Genomic DNA, 14,043 nt, shown 5'->3' with positions numbered 1-14,043 from the left:
GCAAAAGAATTATGTGGAAGGATATATTCCAGGCATAAAATGTTCTATTTTTGCCATCTTCAGTAATTTTTTTTTTCTTTTCTAAAACATGAAAAGAAATAAACATGCACGTACACACATCATCTCTCTGTTACACACAGACAGAGCCTGACGTCCTGGTTAAGGGTTGAAAAGAGTGAAAGACAGACTTACAGGCATTTCTTGAAAGCATAAACTCACGAGGTAAGGGGTTACACAGAAAAAGGGTTCTTCATTTTTGCGAACTACGCAATCTTAAGTAAATGGTCTTCCTAATATTTGAAACTAAATTAGGCATTCCCAAAATAATTCCTCTTTTAAACAGCAAATGAACCTGAGGAAAAGATTAGTTTTGAATCAGTGTTTCTGAATCTCCCCTGCTTCATTCACTGAAGTGGATATACTTATAATCTACAAATATTAGAAACTCCCATTACTAAAAACACTGTGAAACCAGCACTAGCAGCAGAAAGCTCCCACCACATTTTTCTGAAGATACAACTGAAATCTACTGAAACTAGATTCGCGTGTCTGCCACTGAATTAAACTCTAACAGCAGAGGTGACTTTGCTTCTGGCTCTATGCAGATGTCACCATGTTTCTGAGGAAAAAGACTGATCACAAGTTTCCTTAACAGCACATTAGATAATTCGACTCTGAAAACACAGAAAAATTATGAAAAAGAAAGTTATGCCGATTTGCTGATCTGGTGCAGAATACAGTGATTTGACTAATTCCTTGAATTGCTTTGTGTTTTGATTTCCCATTGTATTGGAAAAACATTCCATCATATTTACAAAACAAGATCACCTAAAGTCTAAGTGTGAGGCACTCTGTGGCTTGTCTTGACTTTGGAACCGAGCTAACAGAACAGCATATACCGCAGTGATAAGTAAAGTTTGGATGGGTCAATGAGACGCAATAATGAAGTGCAAAGTTGTCCAACTTAGCCCTGTGGTCATGAGAGATTTTTTGTCAAAAGCAGACAAAAAACTGTATAACAGTATGGAAAAAAAAAAGGCATGAGGTTTTTGTTCCTTAAGTATCTTATTCCCACTTTTGAATTACATAAGGCACAGCAATAACATAGTTTTCTGCATTTTTATATGCAGATCACCAGAAATTTTCTAGAAGACATGTAGGCATGAGTACAGTGAGTTTAAACCTAAGAAAAATAAGACCATTCTTACAATCTAAGAATAGACTCCTTAATTAAACACAGGTGCTGGAGGGCTGTAACACACCAAATCACAAAACTCAAGATAAGAATCACAGAATGATAAAGGGTTGGAAATGACCTCTGGAGATCATGTAGTCCAACTGCCCTGCCAAAGCAGGTCCACCCAGAGCAGGTTGCACAGGAACATGTCCAGGCAGGTTTGGAATGTCTCCAGAGAAGGAGACTCCACCACCTCCCTGGGCAGCCTCTTCCAGGGCTCTGCCACCCTCACAGGAAAGAAGTTCCTCCTCATGTGTAGATGGAACTTCCGATGTTCAAGTTACTGCCCATTTCCTCTCATCCTGTCACTGGGCACCGCTGAAAAAAGACTGACCCCTTCCTCTTGACACCCACCCTTTAAGTATTTATAGGTGTTGATCAGATCCCCCCCTCAGCCTTCTCTTCTCCAGACTAAGAAGACCCAAGTCCCTCAGCCTTTCCTCTTAAGAGATGTTCCATCCCCCTAATCACCTTTGTAGCCCTTTGCTGTACTCTCTCCAGCAGTGTAAACTTCCTTCTTCCACTTGAGCTTTTTCAGAAGCTCCCTGCTCAACCACAGAGGTCTCCCGCTTCCCTTGCCTGATTTTTTGCTCTCAGGGATGCACCGATCCTGAGCTTGGAGAAAGCGATATTTGAATATCATCCAGCTCTCTTGAGACCCCCTACCTTCCAGAGCTCTAACCCATGGGATTTATCCAAGCAGTTTCTTGAAGAGGTCCAAGTTAGCCCTCCTCAAATCCAGGGTTTCAACCCTACTTGTTGTTTTGCACATACTACCCACAACCCTGAACTCTTTTCATGAACTTTTCATGATCACTGCAGCCAAGGCTGCCCCCAACCTTAAAATACTGACCTGTATTATACAAGACTGCTATTAAGAAGCATTCCTGCTCTCTGCAGCAAGCAGACTTCCCCAGGGCTCTACTGCTGTACTCCCAACATACATCAGCATCCATTCTCTAGTGTGTTCTATTTGTGAACAAAACTTTCCTAGAAATGGGTTTTAAATTCTGACTATGCAAAGAGGAGGGAAAAGGATTTGGCAGTTTTCCCCATTCCAGTCATTCTATTCTAATAGAAAATGGGGGGCAAGGGGGAAATCTCCTACATCTTCATCAAAAACACAGGAACAGATACTTATTTTAATCATTGGCTAAGTAAAATAAACTACTCTGCCCAAAAGGTTCAATGACCTCTTCTTCTCTGGAGACACTTCAAAGATTTTTGATTCATACACAGCCCTGAATCTACTACACTTGCACGATCAAGGACCTAAAAATGCAAAAGTATGTTTTCCCCTCTTTAACTTCAGTTCTGTACTTCCATTATGCGCATTTCACCATGAAGTCTAAACTTTGGATATTTACCACAACCCAAACACATACACACACATGATACGGAGTCTGAAAGGATAGAACATGTAAAATTTCTAACATATCTATCAAGAAAACAACCATCTTCACTGTACAGTGAGCAAGACCTGGCAAAATGTGATTCCTTTGATGCAGGTTTTGATTCAAAGGGTTTATTCTCTACAGGAAGAGCAGAAGTGCTGATATTTAACTGACAACAGCCCTTCGCCTTTGAAGTTTCACATACAATCACACACTGAATAGTAGAGAAAGCATACAGACAAATGAAGGCATCTAAAAGCCCAAGGGGGAAAAAAAAACTTCAAACAGCCATTCTGAAAGTCTCAGGCTACAGAGCCTGGGGGACAATCTTCAACAGCTGAATCTGCTTAGCTGCACGTAAGTTACACACACATTTAACACTTCTTCAAATTTAGTATTTCTAGTGCTAAACAAATACCTAATAATAAAACAAATCTCAAATATTCCTCATTTTATGCTCAAATGAAACACTTGACTCATTCCAAAGCAGACTTTTTTTTTTTTTTTTTTTTTTCCAGAAAACAGGTGCTTACAGACATCACAAAAAAGTCAAAATACTTTAGTTCACAGGACTCAAGAGGCAGGTCCAGCTTTACCACTTTGGCCACAAGTAAACCAGCCTAGAACAATTCCCTTTCTGCACCTCACAAAAGCAACTTGTACAGCAAGTTCCTTGAAGTCTACTTCAAAACAAACATGGAAGCAACCAATTACTTAGAGGATGTTTGGCAGACTGCACCTAAACCTCAGTTAGAAGATGCACAGGATTTGGTCTGCTTCCATGATTCTGACAGTTTTGCTTTAAGTTAAAATTTACTTGTGGTATTTTAATAAATATTTAATAAAACAGTATCCATCCTCCCTCTAAATTACCAGTATATTCCTTCATCTTGACTCCTGCTTAGCATTTGTCAAGAACTATATTCAGTTTATAACCAACCCAGTCTACCATGAGTCACAACAATAACACCTTAACTGGCTGAAATACATCCAGCTTGATTTTCATGCTGTAGTGATGACTGACGCTGTCTTACCTTGGAGCTACCATTGTGTCAGGAAACAAGACACATAACATAGGATGACAAATACAAAAAAATAAACACACAAGAAAGGAAAAGCAGTTTAAAAGAAAAAAAAAAAAAAGCCTCTCATGCTCGCTAATCCTAAATATCAAGATACCATTCTATCAGGACCTGTTGAACTCACACTAGTCTTAGTGCACGGGGGGAGAAATCACAGCTGAATCTGCTTGGGATACTCCTAGTTTCACCCAATATGCAGTTGTTCTTATTTATGAGATCATATTGCTGGTTGATATTCAACTTGGTATTCACTATAACTGTCTCTTCAGTGAGACTGCTTTAGTGAGACTGCTATTCAGGCAGTATCTTCGCAGCTGGTACAAATCCACGAGGCTATGCCCGCACATGGAGAACTCTGCATGTCTCCTTCCCAATCTTCAGGGGGTTTCCACTGACCCATTCCTCAAGCATTTCTAGGTCACTCTCTAGTGCTACTGTTTAGGGACATAAACCCCAGATCACCAGACTATCATCACCTTTCCTCCTCAGCTCACTTATGACTGAATTGGAACTTTACTGGACTCTAGAGACAAATTATTATTTAGGAACTATATAAAAGAAATGTGGCCATTTTACTTTCATTTTTCTGTATGTGGCTTCTAGCAGGAGACAAGTCCTTAGAAGACTCAACCCCTCATTTGTAAAAAACACACAAACAGCAGGGGGTAGGAGGAAAGCCAGAGTGGCAAGAAATCCTATAAAAAAAAGTCTTCAGGGAACTTTATTATCAGTGGAAAGGAAAAGGACTAGAAGGACTATAGCAGTTTGCAGAACTAAACTTAAGTAGGGAAACACAGCAACCAGTTTCTTTGTTCCGGAAACAATCTACTGAGATTCTGATGATAAAGCAAAGAAAGTCCACACAATCTAACAGCTGGATTCTCTTCACACTATGGAACAGAAATACACATTTTAATATAGTAAACAAAGTTGAGTACCTGAGTCTCTAAAAGTTGCAAATTCAGTGCTACAAGAACGTATCAAAGTCTTTTTAGTCAGACTTGGAAATTAATAGAGTTGTAATTTGTTACAAAGATTCACCTTTCATAACCTTTATCTATTGAATGCTTAAGAAACATATCCAGAACTTTTGCGACTTTTATGTAAAGGCAGGTGTTGAAAGTATCAAAACTGAAGAATAAGAAAATCAGAAAAATCCCTACTTTGTGACTTTTTTTTTTCTTCCCCTTAGTGATACCTGGGCCAGTCTTCTAACAAAGTAACGCTATTTGCCATACCAGTTTCTGGGCCAAATAAACGTAGAATAGCGTCTTAAGTTTCCATAATTAAGAAACTGAAGTGCATAAGGGGGAGCAGGAGGAGGGGAAATAGTGCTATCACACATGATCGTATGAAAAAAACATGTCTCTATGTGATGAGAAGTCTGAGAAAGTAAAAAACCCCCACAACTAAAAGCAATGTTTTTCAGTAGTTATTAACCATATTTCAAAGATTCTTTTTCTACTTCCCTCTCCACAAAGAGATTTGAAGTAGCACACTTCAAGACAAAATAACTTCTTTTTATCTAATTGCATATTTTAATGGTAAAAGCCATTGCAAAACCCATGTCTATACCCTGGCTAACTCGCATTCAGAGGCAGAGGCTTTGTGTGACAAGAGCCTCCATCTTCTGGACCTATCAAGATTATTTACATACTTCATGTATTCAATAAATGAAGATACTGAACACTTTTACAGACACACTGCAGAATAAATGCCATATAACATACTACCCCACAGTATTTTCCTAGCAATATCCAAGAAGGTTTTTTTTTTCCTCAAGGGTTTTGATTCTTTTTTGATAAAAAGATGTAGCAGATGCACACAGAAAGATTTATCCAAGGCAGAGATTTGTTTTATAATCCCCACTAAACCAAAACTCAAATTTTTTCAAGCAGTTAAATTAGCAGCTATGTTTATAGCAAAGACACAAATTAATACCTACAGTTGCTATGCTCAGACATAGCTAACATAGAGACACCCTTAAGCAAGAGTAGTGGAATTGGAGAGAACAATTCAAACTTCATCAAACCACACAATGCCTCTAAACAAGCCTTATGGACTCTGTTAGAGAAATGCAAACCATACTTACATTAACAATGCTCCCCATTATTGACTTACTGGTGAATCAGAGAAGTTTAAAAAAACAAACAAACACACACAAACCCCATCAATCAAACAAACACCCCCTAAATTATGGAAACAGCCAAAGAAAACTACTTCTAAATTAGTTTGATCAAGTAAAGTTCTGATTGTAGATTATTCATGTGAATAAAGACAGAATTCAAAAGCATACTTTCCCAATATCTGCTCCAGTTAAGATTTAAAAGTCTAGTGTATATGTAAACTACTCTTTTGCCAGAGTTTGGTGTGGGAGATCAATGCCCAATCCCTGTTTGCTACTGGTTAGGCTAAAAACTCTCTTATCCAATGAGGCACAAACTTACAATAGGAAAAAATAAACTGTGGTAACTATTGTAATTTAAAGCTCTCAGTGTTTAAAAGTCTACATAATATCACTCAAACAGTTCTAAAAGTTTTGTCAAGAAACATGCCTATTTTAAAACATAGTCAATGTAGAAATTCCTCTGTAGAAAAGAGCTTTCAATACTAGAACACTTTCTAAATTGATGGCTGATGTATATATCACTGGCTCACACAACTGAAAATTAATTAGACATACACTTCGACTGGAATCACACAGCAAACTCTTGCAGGAATAAGTTTTCTGGCCTTTCCGCATCAATTACAAGCCACACAAATGCCTATATACAATTATGAAGATATATATACACTGCTCAATGACCACATTCAAGCTTCTTCACTAAAAAGCCTTCACATTTACCACTTAGTTCTGTTCCTCTCTACCAATACATTTTTCAGCAAAGGAAATTCACAACCAGGTTCAGTATACGATTTTCCCCAATTCCAGGAAGAGTCAAGCTCCCCATGGGAATGACAAGTCAGTGGAAGTGCACGTCAGCAGAGATCTTCAGTTTGGAAAACTAAGTTCTCCAAAGGTCTAAAATCCCTTGGCATTTCTTTCCTAATTCATATCCCCTGCCTTGAGAATATCAGCAAGCTTTCCTGGCAAAAGCAGCACTTCAGTCAACAGTTCTAGGTCAGTATTTTGAGCTGGCAGCTGTGGTTTATTATATTAGTCAAGAGCCTACAAAAGATATTAAATAAACAAATTATCTATTTCTAATATTAGGCTTAAATTTGCTGAGGAGACCAAAATATTTGCATTCACCAGTAGAAAAAGATTGCAAAACATGGTTTCATGAATGACTCAATTATGAATTTAACTGCAAACTGCATAATTTAGGAACAGCACAAACATCACAGAACGAACATACTATATTAACACTTACTCAGCCTGTAGTCCTCCTTCTTGCAAATTTGGGCAATCTATACATTTTCTGGTGATATAATAATAAAATTTCACTGTTCTCTGCAAATAAGCGTGATGGTTTGCTTACAAACATGCCCCACTGGGGAGAACGGCATTTTCTAAATAAACTGGTGATTTTTACTGGGGCTGGGGGAAGGAAGACAATGGTAGGAAGCGCAACTGCTCATCATGATCACACCACTTAACTGCAGCGATAGTCACTGAGTGAACTTCAGCATTGCGTGAAGAGGATTGCTGAGATCAAGTTCTATAATGACCCGAACCCAACCTAAAACTGCTGACATGAAAAAAAGCAGTCCTGCCTTGACCCTGATTGTGTGTTCCTGTCCTGTATTACCCCTCCTTTAAACCAACGTGAACATCTGGTGACCACACTGGCCATCCACCTAAAATCGCTCTGTGTTAAGATCCCCTTTTTGCTAATGTTAGTCACAACCCAGAGCAATTTCTCAGCCAACTTACTGTGGAGCTCCAGAAATGCTTTGACTGATACAGGAGAAAAAACCAAAATCATAGAAGCACAGAATAGCCTGGGTTGGAAGGGACCTTTAAAGGTCATCTAGTCCAACCCCCCTGCAATGAGCAGGGACATCTTTAACTACATCAGGTTGCTCAGAGCCCCATCCAACCAGACCTTAAATGTTTCCAGGGATAGGGCATCTACCATCTCTCTGGGAAACCTGGTCCAGTGTTTCACCACTCTCATTGTAAACAATTTCTTCCTTATATTTAGTCTAAATGTACCCTCTTTTAGTTTAAAACCATTACCCCTTCTCCTATCACAACAGGCCCTGCTAAAAAGTTTGTCTTATCTTTCTTATAAGCCCCCTTTAGGTACTGGAAGGCTGCTATAAGGTCCCCCCAGAGACTTCTCTTCTCCAAGCTGAAAAATCCCAAGTCTCTTAGCCCGTCCTTATAGGAGAGGTGCTCCAGCCCTCTGGTCATCCTCGTGGCCCAAATGACCAGAAGCAGAGGAAGTTATCACTTTGGGCTGCAATGCCAGTTTAGATGACTGCAAATGTAGGTGGGACAGGGTTGAGCTGCACCACTGCGCAGTCCTCAGGCTCTAAGTCAAGCACTTGCACCAACTGAGGCTGTGGTGCTACTCGTCCAGCTCAAAGCACAGCTCCTGCCAGACTCAAATTTGCAGATGAATACTCATATAACCATGGTAAAATACCAATCACTCTATTGCCAAAACTTCATTATGAACATGAAAACTACACCAAACCCATAAGATATTAGGCTCCTTGTTAGCTAGCCTCTGGCCTCCCTTTAAAAAAAGGGCCATTAATATATTCTTTTGTATTGCATTTCTTTTGGATTTGGGAAAATTATTTAAAGTCAAGAAACCTGGATTATTTCAAGTATCTGTGTGCTCATCTTGAAGTACATAAAACACTAATATACAGAACTTAGTGTCAATACATCTATACTTCTAGTTGCAAAGCTGCTTTTGGCCGATCCTGTCACAACGTTCAACCCAGGGCTACTCACTTTTGGGTAAAGTTACAGGCGAGCAACTAAGAGCAATCTAAATTCAAGCTTCACGACCAACTGCTTTAAATTAAAACCTGCTACTAAATAAACTTGACCTTAAACATTTAGGGATGTATTTTATAAAGAGCTGATATATCTGCTATATTAACTAAGAACAGAGCATACTGCTTCTCAACACGTGGTTAGAGTCACTCAGTGCAGCGTTATGTCAATGCTATGGCAGACACAGATAGTTGCCATCACCTCCTCTTTCCCTACCCCTCACCAGTTCCAGAACTAGTCTAAGACACAGCCCAAACCAGACAACCGAGCCAGATTAAAAACAAACAAACATGGTATTTCTGCTCACATTTATGTATTTCTGTACAGCCCCCCCCCCCCGTACAGCTGCCTGCACAATTTTATGGACTCTGGTTCCAAGAGAAGACAGGCAGCAGAATATGATGATTGTAATTATTTAAAAGAACTAAAAATTCTAGGTTACATCAAGTTCACAACTCCACTGATAACATTTTCAAAGCTTCAAAAGCTAATGTAATTTATTTCTTTGAACCAGACATTTCGTTATGGTGAAGACTGATTAAATAACAGCAACAAGCCCATAACAAGCATGTTGTTGTTCTTCGTATCAAAATTAACTCACTCACTAAGAGTAAACAGAAAATTAGAAGTGTTCAGATAACAATAGTGCATGGGAAAAAAACTGATTTACATGAAAAATTAAATTGAAGATAAACTTCTCTCTCATTTTTTAGGAGTTTAGGATAGGAAAAAAATGCACCAGGGTTACTTGTTGCAGTACGTAAGTGCCCAGAGGGGAAGAGATGTTTCTTTTGTCTGAAGAATGTGAAAAACTGCTTATACTTCTTATATTCTATATATGTGTAGAACATCTCCATTTAACTGTATACAACACAAAAGTTTTACCAGGGTTCATCAACAGCAAAGTTTAATACTGTAGAACAAGTCTTTTCTTCCTACAACTGAGAGAAATTGTGATAAAACCAACGGCTCATGAAACTGCTTAGAACAGAACTCCCAATTCCTGATAAAACTTCATTGCAGCTTTCTCAGTACAATTCATTATTATTACACTTCATATATTTTTCAATCCTTAAAGTATATTTATATGGATTTTCAGCATTAAAGATTATCTCATATTCTAGAAGTTGGCACTTACTCTTTCTGTTCAACAAGGTATCTTAATGAACAGGGTTTGGGTTTCTTTTTTCCCCCCTCAAGTGAAAACCAGGTACATAGTTTCCTAGATAAATTTGGATCTGTTTATCACAGCCATTCTTGCTACACAGAACCACGCTTCTTCCATTTCATAATTTGGTGCTGATGTAAATCAGGAACAATACCAGTTAACTGAGTTTCAAAGTGTAAAATTATTTGGTCTCTAGTATCCCTCAACATTCAGAGAATGCCTTACAAATCATAACTGTGATCACTCTAAGCAAGTAAGACGGAACTGTACCAAAAAAGAATAATGGCTCAAGGGAAAGTATTAAGCAGATTTAAACTAGTACATTCTGACTTGTGCTTAAGCTATTATAAAGTACTGCAGCTTTCATGTTTCTTTCTGGGTTAGGTTTTCTTGTGTTTTTTTTTTTTTTCTTCTTCTTTAAATCTTCTTTAGACATGGCAAAGAAGCTTGAAACAAAACCTTTTAAAATAAGCAAACAATGATGGGGTGGAATACTTAGCTACTTTCCTAATTACAACCTCCAGACAAACACAGGCTATAACGCATCCAGGCCCTACCTTTTCCCACCATAAACTGTAATCCACATTATCACAAGCCAAGGAACAGTTTTAACCAGCATTTCACATTGCTGCACATGCACTGTCTTTATACTAAACACATTATCAAAAGTAATATTGCACAACATAAGAGAAACTAACTTTCTTTCTTTCCTGGTAAATATATACTTCATATCACATTTCCAGTTTCACAAGAGAATGGTTGGTACACCCAGCCTGAACGCAGAGAGCTGGTTGAACCAGAAATGACATTCTATTAAAGCCTGAGTAGGTTTTTAAAATACTAGCCAACAAGAATTGCTGGTAAGTTTAGCACCATTTTAAAAATATGGATTGCGGATGCTCTAAATTGAAGCAAAATGAATAATAATAAAATACGAACATCAAAGAACTATTTAGCTATCAAAAATTCTACTTCTCTCCTATAACTTTCAGAGATTCTCTATAAGAGAACCAAAGTTATTTTAAGTTTTTAATCTTCTGAAAGCTCTCTACCATCTCTCTCCTCTCCACCATTAACCTCTAACAATGCTCATTTTAACTGAGCATGACATTTCTTCATTAACTATACCATCCAAACCTGCGTATCTGTATTCTTACTTTGTATAAAACTTTCAATAAGTAAACAATACAGTATCCAGAATGAAAATACAGCAAATAAAGAAGAAATTTTGTATTATTCACAAACACACTACAAATAGTTTTCAGCTTGTTTTTGCAACTTTCCTGCACAAAGATATGAGTAGTTTTCTAAATTATAAGGTAGAGTAACACGTGGGCAAGGCTAAAATTAAAATAATTTCCTGTGTTAGTGAATCAACTATGGAAATTCCCTAGATATCAACCCCATGGCTAGCAGATGCAAAAAGTGAAATATTTTACATGGACCCATCTCAGCAAAAAGTTAAATTGCACTCCTTTCATATCCCTACTCAACCAAAAGTCTTTTCCACGATATTTTTTTTTTTCAGGTGAGGCAGACGACCAAGACAGCTTCTATTTTGTTCTCATCTCTAGCAGATTTCTCATCGCCTCCTCAGCTCAAGGCCTCTTTTTACTGCAGTTCAAAGTGGTATTTCTAGAACCTCTATCTGAAGCGCAATTTAGGATCACTGCATTACTGCTCCCCGGGCTAACCTCTACTACAAAGACGGATACAAAACTGATGAGAAATTTTCAATTCCAACAGTCTAATGTTTTCTGCTGCAAGGATTCAATGGAGGACCAACACTTCAGGTAACAGTGAAGGACTTTAACTGTTTATAGTAACTGACATTTAATTTAAAAGGTTTTAGCAACTCTAGGCGTACTAAACATACACTAGTTACTAGCACTTAACATCCTCTGCAGTTCAAGGCGATTTGTTTTTCTCCCTGTCCTATACTACTTATTTCTCAAAACTGATGCTCTTAATATTATCTGATAGTTCCATCCACTTCTGAAACAGCCAAAGGCAGGATGGTCGTGTAAATCTTACCCTCTAGACTGTAGAGCAGTTGGGCAGAGAACTCCAAAAATGCTAACAGCAAAGCAAAAAGAGAAGCCAGACTTTTCTTACCATGCTGAGAGTGTTCAAATGAGAAGTCTTTTAACTACTTTTTCAGATCTTCCCATTAAAAATACTACAACACAACTGAACAAGATGTTAAGAACCAGACTTTCAAATGTGGTTTATGATTATATAGTCTTATACTAAAGATGATGGCAGAATATTAGAGCAAACTGTTGGGAAGTAAAGGTCAATTTAGTTAATGAAGAATTCAGGAAGAGAGAACCCCAAAATATTTGACACAACATTGTTTGCATACTATAACTTTCTGACAAATATGCATGTAGTCCTGCCTTTCCTAAAGGAAAAATAAGATAATTTCAGTTAGGAGAAGTATAAAAGATAAAAATCTGTTGCAAGGAGAAGGATGAGGGACTAATGTCTACATAGGAAAACAGATTCCCAAATACTACTCACAAATTACAATTAAGGATATAATGAGGTACAAAGTCAGTATAGTATAGAACTACTTACCTATGACAACTTTTGTAAAACAGATAGACGTGCTCAAATGAGTAACAATATTTCAAAATACTGTATCTGAAGCCATACAGCTATCTACGCATAATAAAGCAGTTAACAGTGAGCAAGAGAAAAGTAACATCCATCTTCAAGGAGGCAAGAAGTTTAATCACTTCTCTCCAACAGAAAAATGCTGAAGTATTTATTCAGATTTAACAGGTCACCTAGGTTTGCTACCCATGTAATAATGGTAGACTGGCAAGTCTCTACCCGTGGAATGTGCCACCCTATCATCATTAAATTCATCCACACTTCCAGAATAAGCAAGAGCCTGCTACACATGGCTGTATCTACCCGTAATGACCAGGGCTTTCCAAGCCATATCTTTAAGCAGTCAAAACCCGATCTCCGCCCAAATCTAAGGTAGAGAAAATAATAATATTGTAAAAAAAAGAAAAGTAATAGAAAAAAATAGAAAAAAAAAACAGGAATGAGAGACTCGGGCGAGGCCACCACCAGACAACTGTGCAGCAGACAGGAAAGGGGACCACCTGCCTGCTCTCAGCCCTAGCTCTGGCCACCACCTCAGCCCTCCAGCACACCCCATCCCGTGGGCCCAGCGCCGCAGAGCCGGGCCCTGCGCTCACCTCATCCCGCGGACGAGCCTGGGCCCCGTGCTCCCGAGGACGCCCCAGCCCGAGCAGCTCCGCGGCACCTCACAACCGCACCCACTCCCCGCCGTTGGCGGGCCGCGCCGGGACTCAACCTCTTCCCGGCCCTGGCCACACGGCTTCTGGGCCGCGGCCTAAAAATGGCGGAGGCAGCCGCACTTCCCAGGCTGCTCACCCCCGTGCCCGCCCCACCAGCGGCCCAGCACCGAACCGTACTCACCGTCCCGCCGCTCTCTCGTACCCCGACTCCGCGCCCTGTCGCCTCGCCACTACGCCTCGTCCCGCCGGCCCCGGAAGCCGCCGCCTCACGAGCCCCCGCCGCGGCCGGCCGCCATCTTCCTTCCCCCACCAGCGACCGGGCGGCGCACGCACCGTACGTCACCACGCTCAGCGGCGCGGGCAGATGGCCCCCTCTCTTCCCAGCGCCCAGTGCGCAGGCGCACGGGACAGGGCTCGCGCGTCTTCCGCGAGCCTCCCCACTTGCGCCTGCGCCGACGGAAGCCCCCCTCCTCTCCCCACGACCCCTGGTAGGCGCCAAGAGGTGCGCGCGTGCGCGCTGGGGGGCGGTGGGTCTGAGGGGACGGGTAGCTATGATGGTGCTGAGGCGAGCGGCGCCCGGCCTCCTGCTCTTTGCCTTTTCTTGAGGCAAAACCATGACAAAAATTCACGCAGTGGCAGGGAAGCTGCGCCTCCGGCCCCCGCGCTGCCTCCCCTGGGCCTGAGTTTTGAGGATGCTGGAGGCAGCAAGGCTTCTGCTGGCTCCAGCCGCTCCGAAAGGGGTAGCACTAGGAGCTGGGCAAAATATCGCCTCCCTTCCTATTAATACTCCTGTGGAATTCAATTCCTCTTTCCCCGGCCTAATCGCCAGGTTTCGAAGCACAACAATCAAGAACAACTAATCTCAATGGCTTGTAATTATCTATTTGTGGAGGATGGTGCAAATCTCCTGAGACCACTGTCATATCG

At 40.2% G+C, this 14,043-nt stretch overlaps 1 protein-coding gene across 1 annotated transcript in view; it reads right to left on the bottom strand.

The window, feature by feature from the left end:
- The window catches only part of WDR33 (WD repeat domain 33), a 73,874-nt gene extending 60,446 nt beyond the window's left edge, over positions 1 to 13,428 (bottom strand). The window contains exon 1 of the mRNA XM_074153339.1: positions 13,298 to 13,428. The gene's annotated coding sequence lies outside the window, so the exon portion shown is untranslated. The remainder of the gene's footprint in view (positions 1 to 13,297) is intronic.
- Positions 13,429 to 14,043: the final 615 nt, after the last annotated feature.

The sequence above is a fragment of the Numenius arquata genome, chromosome 9 (genome assembly GCF_964106895.1).
Source record: "Numenius arquata chromosome 9, bNumArq3.hap1.1, whole genome shotgun sequence".
Classification (NCBI taxonomy): Eukaryota; Metazoa; Chordata; class Aves; order Charadriiformes; family Scolopacidae; genus Numenius; species Numenius arquata.
The sequence above is the reverse complement of the archived record's forward strand: the minus strand, read 5'-3'. Positions and strand labels throughout refer to the sequence as shown.